At 22.1% G+C, this 12,160-nt stretch overlaps 1 protein-coding gene across 1 annotated transcript in view; it reads right to left on the reverse strand.

The window, feature by feature from the left end:
* Positions 1-12,160, reverse strand: part of LOC102677440 (protein neuralized) — a 181,030-nt gene that overhangs the window by 87,274 nt on the left and 81,596 nt on the right. The gene's annotated exons all lie outside the window — the stretch shown is intronic.

Consider the following 12,160-nt stretch of genomic DNA (forward strand, 5'->3'; position numbering starts at 1 on the left):
GCACGAGCATTGATCCTGCTAGACGCAATTACTTTTTTCTCTCTCTTTGCCTGTTTCTACCCCGCGCGGACGGAGAGGAAGAGTATTTTCGAGCCGGACACGGGAATTTCGGCTCAGACGGACCGACACGGTCCGGTATGGATTTTTTCCTCGAGTCGATGACTTGTTTCCATGCGTTAAATAGTATGCCACGAGATTTCTGGTGGAAGTGTTCTTCTGGAAATAATGGAATAATGAAAGGATTTTTGTGATCTTTGATGATTTTTATCGTGATTGTTATTAATCCTTTATACTTGATGATATTTTTTTCTTGAATTGATCATATTTTTCTTGTTGCTAAGTGTGGATTTCTAGTGAAAATTTGAAAATGGAAACACAAAATTTAATGGAAAAAATTTCATTTCGTTTCATATTTGACGAAATATAATTTTTTGGTAAATGTAAAATTAGTTTCATAAAATTTTTAGAAAATTTTTTTTTTGAATATTACATTAATTTTTAAATTATTTATAATTGAAGATAAAAGGAAAAAGTAATTTTATAGTTGTTTTAAAATAAAAACGAAATTCATATAAAATTTTTTGAAATAATACTTTCTATATAAAAAGATAATAAAATGAAAATCAAAATGAAAGTCAGGAATTTTATTTTTATTATTTTTATTTTAATACTCATGTGAATTAAGATTAATAAAATTAGATGCGAAAAGTAATTGATTTTTAGATCGTTGAAGTTTTTAGCAAGGACCGACAGCTCTTGGCAAAGAATCAAAGCAACTACTATTTTCTAGATCTACTTTTTATCCTTAATAATATATTCATATGTATACCGTGATAGCTAAATGAGTAATTTAATTATTATTACATTTATTTTTATTAATTAATATCTATATAACATGAAACATAAAATTTATTTCCTGAATTTATTTTACAAATATTTTATTTACAAATATTTTCTATTATTTTATTATTTTATTATTTTATTATCTTTCTATAAAAAACTGTTAACGATTACATTTATAATTGATATAATTGATATTTTTCTTAATAAATGTTTCTATTAATCTTTTATTAATTTTTTATTTTCATTAATTTTTATTAATATATATCATTAATACATACAAAACTAGTATTTTAACTCATGCAAATAATATGAAATGAATATTTAATCAATCTATAAGAAAATAAGATTTCGAATAAACGGTTTTAACAATTATTGCCATTATATATTTATATGTATAACATTAAAAACTTAATCTATTTTCAGCAAAAATAGAATCATCATTTTTTCATACATATTGCATTTCATTTAAACAAAATATAAATATTTTATTTACATTTGAATCCAAATATAAATAATACAATAAATAATATTTGTGCATGATGAAAATAATCTCTTTTTATAACTGAATTTACTTTTTATATTTTTATGTTTGTACGAGAAAATGTTTATGCTATAGTTAAATAAATGTTCTAGAAAAAAATTACAGTCTTGAAATAAATTTTACCGAATAAATATTTTGATACGAAAAACAAAAATTATCACTGAAACCAGATTTTTTAAATGAATTACAAAAAAAAATATACAAATAAGATGTCATTTAAAATTTTATGAGAAAAATCAAATAAGACTTTAAAAATATAGATAAGTATGTGATTTCAAAATTACAGAGCATTATAAAGAATTAAATAAAACAACTTTTGCTTATAGAAATATTTCTTTCCTAATATATTCCTACTATTCGTTTCAATTCATTCAAAATTTTCCTAACTATGTAATAAAATCACTTCTCTTCTAATATAAATAGATTTAATATAAGAGAAAATAAATATTTTATTTACAATCAAATCCGAAACAAATTTAAAATTATAAAATTTTTAAATATTTCCTCTATTATTTCTATTCATTTTAATCCATTTCAAAATTTTTCCACTCTGCAATAAAGTTACCTTTCCACTAAATTCCTCCAATAATCAAACATGTCTGTACAATATATTCATATTCATAAACATGACAAGTAACAATTCATGCTATATTCCCAATCAAATTTGGATACAAATTTATTAATAAATATTTCTTCTATTATTTCCATTCATTTTAATCTATCTCAAAATCTTTCCATCTCTGCAATAAACTTATATTCCTAATACATACAAATATAACAAACCCATAAACGTGACAAATTCGATCGGATTAATAAACCAGAACGACTATCTTAACAACGCAGCCTAGTGTCAAAACACGCAATTACACGTGAAGAATGACGCATCTGCCATTTTATAATCATTATATTTGTTCGATATTCATTATGACGATCCATCATGAGGCAGCTTCCTTCGAGAAAATTGGAGCAATGGTGATACAGTGAGCAACTTACGATCCGCCCCAATGATACGGAAATATGTAAATAGAGTTATAGAAGAGGCGTCGTGGGTGAGGCATGGCATGGTATTCTCGCGGTTGAAAATGGTCCAAATGGCAACGTTTGTGATCATGAATAATGCAGATGGTATAGGAAGCGTGTGCAACGAGATATCGAGTAAGTAGAATCCAGAGTCCTTTTGGTGAAACAGGGCAAAACGAGGTCTACGATTGTAACGAGTACAACTCGTACACTCGTCAAATTATTACTGATTAAACTGTGTAAACAGGATAAAGACGTCAATTTTTTGCGATCTTTTTTAATTGGTGGAATTAAACACGTTTTCTTTCCTTACTTTCTTTTCTTGAGTATCGCATCGAGCGATCCGGTAATTGGGCAATTGCAATAGTAAATTATATAAATGAAGAAATTTTCTTTTTCTTTATTTTTTTTTTTTTTTTTACATTATTATATTAATTTGTTGTAATATATCAAATATATTTATTTATTTAGAAGTTTATTTCGTTTAATTTAAATTTAAATTTAAATTTCTCTATATGGTTCATAGTCGTGCATATGGAATTTAGATTTTTTTCCAATAAAATCTGTTATACTTATTTCTTTTTTCTTCTTCGTTATTAAGAATCGTGAGATTTATGATATATTTTATTTTTTATTAGTTTGTACAATTTTCCTTCTCAAGTATAATTTTTTTTATTTTTTCATATAAATAAATTTTCTTTTAAATGTAGAATTCTTTTATAGCTTTATAAATAATAATTTATAAGTTTTGAAATAAATTTATAATATTTATTTGTAAATTCTTGAAGTGTAAAATATATATTATTAAATATAATTATTACATGTATTTTTATTAATACTTATTTATTAATACTTTAGTATATAAAATAACTTCATTTCATAAATATGTTAAATCGTAAAATTTAAACTAATTTCAAAAATGAAGAGAGTTTAATGACTAAATATATTGCTAAATAATATTTTCATGTTTAATTTAATTCTTGAAACTAATTGAATCAGCTAATTGAAGTTAAATCATATTCATTGTTATAAAGAAGATAATTTTATTATAATAAATTACCTGTTTTATTGAATAATTTTCTTACAAGTATAAAAATCAAATTAAAAAAAATATATATCATTGATATGAAAAATTTAAAATGATATATATTATTATTAATAACAATCAATTAATTGTAGTAATTTTAATTTTATGAATATTTGAGTAAAGTACAATTGCTTCAAATCAAATTAATATAATTTTCAATCAAATATTTATAATAAACTTCTTAATAAACTTTAATAAATTCTCAATAAATTTTAAACATTCCATTAAAAATTTATAATAACAAGTTTATTATTACAAATTATAATTACAATTATTATTATTATTATAAGTTTTATTAATAACTAAAATTTCATTCATTATAGATTTTGACAGATTCGATGATTTAAAAAAAAAAAAAGAAAAAAAAATAACAGCGCTTTTTATATGAAAGATTAAAAATGTAAAAGGCGATCTTTAGAATCCTCTCCTATAATTAAATTAATTCTTGCACTTGCTTCGAATCAGCCAGACAATGAGCACTCGAGTTGTTCACCGTGACGACCTTGTTTTGGTTTGCTATTTCGAATTACAGGATCGAAGTACAACGATAGAAATATCGTGTTTCCATGGGATTCGAGATGCGTTTCTGGTCCCATGACAAAGAAATGACGTTGAAAAGATACAAGGAATTGGATGAGCTAGATTTTGGAAATCAGTTTTAATATTAATCGATAATTAAATAAGTATTATTATCACATTCTCGAATAATTCTATCGAATCTTTTTTTTCGAATATATATATAATGTAGGCAAAATAAAATTTATTATTCGTGTCACAGGGAATTAAGAATAATCTGAAGAAAATTTAGTTTTATTTAAATTTAATCATTAATTAAAATATAAATAGTACATTGTATAATAAAATAATATAAGATTCTTTCTTTTATTCTGATAATTCTTAACTACTCAAATCTTATACAGGTACCCTTATAACAACGTTATCTTTTGTAAGAGTTAACAAAAACGTAAATCATTCAAGTTTAATCCATAGTCTGTTTTTATCAAAATGACATCGATGCGGGCTGAAAATCTATAATAATAGAAATATTTTTGTCTTCTTATAATCTGTATCTCTATTTATCAATTTCCTCAAAGAATATTCATTTCTTTGAATCAAACATGATATATGTTGGATGAATTTAAATCAAATTTATTTTATCTAAATTTTCTTTTAAATTCAAAATTATTTAAAAGTTGTACTTTATTACTTTATGTATAATATGTATAATATATATGAATTTTTTTTCAAATTTTCATCAAAAAAGTTTTTCATAATTTCATCCGTTAAAATTAATAAATAAATTAATAAAAAATTAATAATAAATTAAAAAAAATTAAAAGCATTATTGAAAACAAAATATTTACTATTTTTATATTTGAATAAAACTTTTTTTAAATATAATAATATTAAGAAATATATCAATTTAGGTAAGCAATCAAAATATAACAATATTGAAACATAAATAAATCATGAAAAACGTTGAAAATTAATTAAAACAAATTAAATTATTGCATATGATTAAAATATATAATAACAAAATTATAATAAATTAAAATAAATTTAAAAAAAATTAATAATATTTAATTTTATTGTTTTATTAAAGTGTTAATAAATCATTGAAATTTGAAAAAGATCTATTTTCACACTATAAAAAGATACAATTATTTAAATAAAATAATGCAAACTCTTTAGATAAATAAATTAATAATAAAATAACATTAAAAAATAACAATATTATCTAAATTATTGAAACTTAAATAAAATGTAAATTCTTAAAAATAATTTAGGTAAATTAATTAGCTACGAAAATATTAAACAAATTATTATTATAATTATTATTATATGAATTTACAATAAACTTTAAAAATTATTTTAAATTCATTAAAAAGATCGCCATTAATTCTTTATTTTCACAAATTTTACATTAAGATAAGATAGCAATATATTTAATTTCATCGTTCCATTAGTAGAATCTCTCGTGCCAATAAATCACAGAGAACTCAATTTCCAATAATATCACGGAAAATAAGAAAAGATACGATAAACGAAAAAAAAAAAAAAAATCGAATTACGACAAACATATACTAGGAACGTATAATAAAATAGAACGATTATAGAGGAGCACGTTATCGTGCACGTTACACGCAGGAAACCGCATTGCAGTACCTGAAAGTCCTTGCATCAGGACGAAACTCAATTTGTGTGAACTGGTGAGCGATCGTGCCGACACCGTCTCCATGCATAGACCAAGAATGACATTTAAGGACACGGAAATTAGATCGAAACGGTGAATGCGGGATCGTTTCGAGGCGGAGGATCGATCGAGGTGAGGAATTGCCTGCTCGAAATCGATACATTGGCGGAGTTCGCTTACGCGCTCCAAGGTCGGAGGAACGTGGCTCAAGGTTGACATGCATGAATGGTATGATGGTTATCAATACGGAATCTGGTAGATGATATGGAGGATTGAGAGCATCGTGGAATTAATAATTTTTGTCGAAATAAATAATCATTGTCGAATAAATAAATATTTAAATTTGTTTTTTTGGTTGATGAGATTTTTGAACATGGAAAAGTGTGAATAATTCAAAGTGGGAATTAAAATAAGTAATTATTGAAATATATGAAATTATCGAAAATTGTAATGATTGTTGTGCAAGTATAGTAATTATTTTAGATAATAACTTTAAGTGTCAGTATGATGCTTATCTTATGATATGAATCTATTTGGTGGTAGATAAAATAAATAAATATTTACGTTTGTTGTTTGGTAATAAGACTTTCGAACATGAAAAAGTGTAAATAATTAAAAGTGGGAATTAAAGTAAGTAATTATTTATAAGGAATAATTATCGAAAATTGTATAGTGATTATTCCAAGTATAGTAATTATTTTGGATAATGATTTTAAGTGGTATGATGGTTATCGATACGAAACCTGATGGTACATGATATGAAGATTGGAAGCATTATGAAATTGGAATAAATAAATATTTGTTTTTTGATAAAATTTTTAAAAATGGAAAAGTGTAGTGATTATTGTAACTGTATAATTATTTTAAATATTTATTTTATGTGATGAATATGTAAAATTATGCAATAAAAAGTTAAAAATTCATTTTTTTTAAATAAATATTCAAAATGATATTTTTAGGAGATTAGAAGAGGAAATTTAGAATTGAGACGTAAGATAAGATATTTATATTTTAAATTTGTTTGTTTGTGATGATAAAATTCGTAAAAATAGAAAAACTGTCATTTTAAATATTTATTCTGTAAAAGTACTTTTCCAAATGGTTGAAATTCTAAAATAAAAAGTTTCACATTTAATTTTTATAAAAATTCAAAATAATATTTTAAAAAAATTGTGGAATTGAAACATAAAATAACTGTGTTTATAAACATAAAATAACTATGTTAATAATAAGATTTAGGAAATAGAAATAGGAAAATATTGATTTTAATAACTATTTTGTAGAATTATGTAAAGTATATATAAAAGTTCTTTTATAAAGTGAAAATAATTGTTTACAAATTTTTTTCTTATGTAATAGAAAGAATCATGGTAAAGAAAAATATCAATTTTCATTGGCTATTTTCTTTTTCTATGATCATTTTAAAATATTATAATAAATTCATCATATTAATAATTTGTTAATAATTAGATATTAATCTGATTAATAATAAATGATTATTATCTATCTATACATATATATCTGTATAAAATAACATTTCATATATCATAAACAATATTGTATATATCAAAAATATATTATCAATCTATTTTTTTTTTATTCATAAATTCTTTCATTATTCCTTAAAAATTTTATTTAACATTAAATTTAAAAACATAAATTAAATAATATAAAATATTTAAATAAAATATAAATACTATAATAATAAAAATATAAAATATTAATTAATAAAAGATATATGTATTAATAATTTACTGTCATAATAGGTATAAGTATTACATAATATATATATATACACTATAGAAATTCTTTTACTAATAATTTTTCTTTATTAATAATAATTCTAATATTAATTTTAATTTATATTCTATTCGTTAATCAACAACAAATCAAATTGATTAAAATTTTAATATATTTCAATTTTACATGTTCTTTTACATCATGAGTAAATAATGATATGATTTTACGATGACTATCGGTAAAAGTGGAATTTATTTACATCAATCATCGTCACAGCAACAGGTTAAACGAAAACCTAAAAAGGGGAACATTTTACGAGGTCAGGGAGGGCGATGTTTATCGAAAAAGGCATTTTTAGACCCTCATTACCGAAGGGTAGCTTCCACCCTTTCTTACTGCGAATATCGACACGTGACCATTCCATTTTCACCCTATTCGATTTCATGGTTTAGAAGATGTCTATTTAGATCCTCACAACCTTGCCTTCGTCCATTCATGATTCAAAGATAATGGAAAAAAAAGAAAAGAAAAAAGAAAAGACGAAAACAGGTTAAATGAGCAAAGTGCGTGTCGAATATCATTTTATGCACTCGACTCTGTGATTCGTATACAGTTACCAGCGTGAAATTATACGAATATTCATGAAATATGTATTTTAAATTTATTTCTATTTTTTGTTCTCTTTTTTTGATTTTTTATAAGATATCAGATTAGTTTTTTACGTTTAGAAAATTATTTCTATTTACGATAATTGAAAATTATAATAAGTGATCACTGTTTGATAACTATTAAAATACATTATATTTGAAATCTTTTCTCTTTTTCGTATTATTTCTCGTTAAATGAGATTGCTCGATTGAGAAGATAAATTAATCATTCAATCTGGCGAATTATTTTTATCTTATGAAATGTAAAGCAAAATTTCTTCGAAGATAAGAAAAACATTCTTCTTTATTAATTATTTATTAATGACAGAAATATGTTATAATATATGGATCTATTCCATCAAAAGTATAAAATATAGTTATTATTTAGTTTAAAATATAGTTATTATTTATAATGCAACATTGGACATGAAAGATAACAAATTAAATTAAATATTATTCAAGTTCAAAGTTAAATCAATAATAAAATAGTAAAGAGATAAAAATATTCAGAATTGTATTAATTTTTGTATGCTAAAATTTGTTATAAAGCTAATGATGATTCTTCATATTTTAATTCTCAAGCATCAATTTCAATCTTAATTTATATTATGGGCTTTACATGAAGCACAGAATATAATAAGAATATAAAAGCCAATAAATGTACTTGAAAATATGGATTAAATATTGTTCAAATTTATCATGTTGCCAACTTTATCTATGATTTTATATTAATATATTTATTGTATTATAATATTATTAATATTAATAATATTACAATGATCATATAGTATAAATAAAATAGTAGTTTTATAAAAAATAGTAAATAAATTTTTAAATCAATAGAAGTGCAAATTTTAAATATCTTGATACAAAAAGAAATAGATTAATATCATTTTATAATAAATAATCTACAAATATTACTAATAAAAAAACATACCATATATTTAAAAATATATATTATAAATATTTTTTAAAAATGAATATTACGTTTATAATAAATTAATTATACATTATTATTAATTGTTACATAGAATGTTAATGTATTCTTTGATTTTTTATGTTTGGAAGATCGATTTTAAAGATTAAAAAAAATAAAAACTTATTATATATATATAAAAGTAATGATTATTCATTAAATTAAAAATAGTTAGATGAAGCGAGAAAAAATAATATAAAATGGCTTTATCTTCGTCACACTACTGATTCATTCTGTCTTGCTTCACCTAATATAAATTTCAATTACTTATAACAAATAAGTTTCAATTGATATTTTTACCAACTTTTATGTTTGTTTGGCTTCTAAAATGAATCTTCGAATAAAATATCTCTCATGAATATGTTAAATTCCTGCATTGTTTTAAAAATTAAAAACATAATTTAATAAGTAGAAATATGACTGTTATTAATATTTTTATAATAACATTTTTGAGATTTCATCATAAATTTCTAATGTTTCATTAAGATCGTTCATACAATTTTGAAAGCTTATACTTTATTATAAATTTTATTGCATTCTATAAATATATTGACAATTTTAAATATTTTTATCTTTACAATCTTATTTTGATTGATTTACACAAAGTTTTGATATTAAATACTTCATAATCGATTAAATTACACAAGAAAAATAATTAATTAAGTAGATTATAATAGATATATATCTCTAACTAATAATATTATATATAAAATACAATATCAACATAATCAATAATATTAAATCAATAAAGAAAATTATTCACTAAAATAGAAAAATTTCATTTTTTTTTTTTTTTACAAACCGAACAATATATTAACACACTTATACATAAGATATCTTAAAAATATGTAAACATATTTTAACTGAATTAAAATCATATCATAAATATATCATGGATTATAAATTAGAACAGCTATTATCAAAGAATTTAGATTATAATAAACATACATTTCTAGCAATACTACATGTAAAATAAAATATCAATTCGATCAATAATATTAAATCAATGAGGAAAATTATCCACAAAAATAGAAGAATCGATTTTATTTTCAAACAATATTATCATTTTTAGCAATAGTATTTATCAACGATCAATAATTCCCGTTCTTTATATAACTGTCCATTCATTGCAAAACAACGAAGAAGTACAAGAAGCGGGAAGAATAAGAAGCGGGCCAAAGTCAGGTTCTCGGAGAATGGGAAATATGCTCACGGCAGCGTAGCTGCGGCTTCCTTTCGCACATCCTTTTCATCCGGACCGGTGTTCCTCTTGCGTAACGATACGCGGCTTATAACGGAAACCGTTTGTCCGGTCAGCGTCGAACTTACTTTCGATCGTTTGATCACCGTGTATCAACTTCCGTTTTCGAACGCTCTGATTCTTCGCATTTTTTTCTTCGCGCACGATCTTTTTCTTTGCTCTTATTCTCCTAGATTAAGAAATGTTATTTTTTTTTTTTTTTGAAAATAAAATTTGAAATTTTGGAAATGTTCGAAACAGTAAATAAAGTAGATAAATTTTGAAATGGAAATGTGTGCAAGAAAATGAAATCATACAATCTGTTTCCACATTTCCTAAATATATAAACAGAGAAAGTTAAATTAAAAGTTTATTAAAATAAAACTTGAGTGAAGTTTTTATGAAGGATTGGAATCTATGAGGATGTAAAGGATTTTTGAAAGGAATATTACAAATAGGAATTAATGTTAACTTATATAATATTATTATATAATTGAATAATATGACATATGATATTATATAAATATTAAATTCTAAATAGCAATTTTGCGAAAATATAAAATATATAATATATATATAATTGACAATTTTACTAAAAAATAGAAAATTAAGAAATGTATGATGATATTTAAGAAACTTCTTTTTTAAATTAAATTCAATGTAATTTAAAACTATAATTATAATTTAAGTCTAGAATATAAGTAATTATATGTATATAAGTATTATAAGTAATATATTCTAATTCATATTCAAATCCAATATCTAATCTATAATTAGAAATAATAATTTTTTATAATAATATATTTATATAACATATATGCAGTGTAAGAATAATTTTTTTCTATTTTTAAAACTTCATTAATTATTATCACATTAGCATAAAGTTAAAACTCTCTTCTCTCAATGAACAAAGTTTCTACATTATATATATTGTAGCATGTACTTGAAGCTCGTCATAACGATAGCCTCGTTAATCGTTAAAGTCTAATTAGAATACAATGGTTGCTTAAGAGGTAATGCCGGCAAAGAAATTACGGAATAATTATATAAAATCGCAATACAGTAAATGGTAATTCGTTCGAATCGACTGTATTTTCCCGTAGCCATCATTGTACCCCTGTACAAGCGTGTACACACGCACATTGGAAACAGTGCATTGTTCTATACACGTGAATGTAAGTATACTTACGACTATACGCGTGCCCATTAATTCCTGTATATAACTGTATATACTTCAACAATAATTTATTTACGAGTTTTTATATTTTTTTTTTCGTTTTTTTTTTTAAATAAAATAGAAATATTGAAATCAGTATAGAAATTTTAGATTAAGTAGATCGAAATATAAATCGAGATAAAATTCGTTTAAAATATGTTTAAAATTTTAATATAATAGAAATAAATATTTTCTTAGATATAATTGGAACTTTTAAGATTATATAATTCAACGCATTAAGAATTGAAATGAATATATGAATTTTACATTGAAATAGATAGAAATAAAATTTATTTAATTTATGTATATTTTATTACAATAAATAGTTTTCTAAATGCAATTAAAATTTTCTACAATTTTATAATTTACTTGAATAACAATAAGAATTTAATAATTATTATATATAATATAATATAGGAATTGAAACGTGAATTTTAAATTAGATCGAAATAAAATTTATTTAAGCCATATTTATAATATATATAATATAATAAATATATAAATAGTTTTTTAGATTTCAATTGAAATATTCTATGATTATATAATTTGTTTTAATATATTAATTTATTTTAATGTATTATAAATTATATATTATTTATTTGTTTTAATTATTAATAAAGTATTTTTTTTTTCTTTTATAATAGGCGACATTTTTA

The sequence above is a fragment of the Apis dorsata genome, unplaced genomic scaffold (genome assembly GCF_000469605.1).
Source record: "Apis dorsata unplaced genomic scaffold, Apis dorsata 1.3 scaffold_381, whole genome shotgun sequence".
NCBI lineage: Eukaryota > Metazoa > Arthropoda > Insecta > Hymenoptera > Apidae > Apis > Apis dorsata.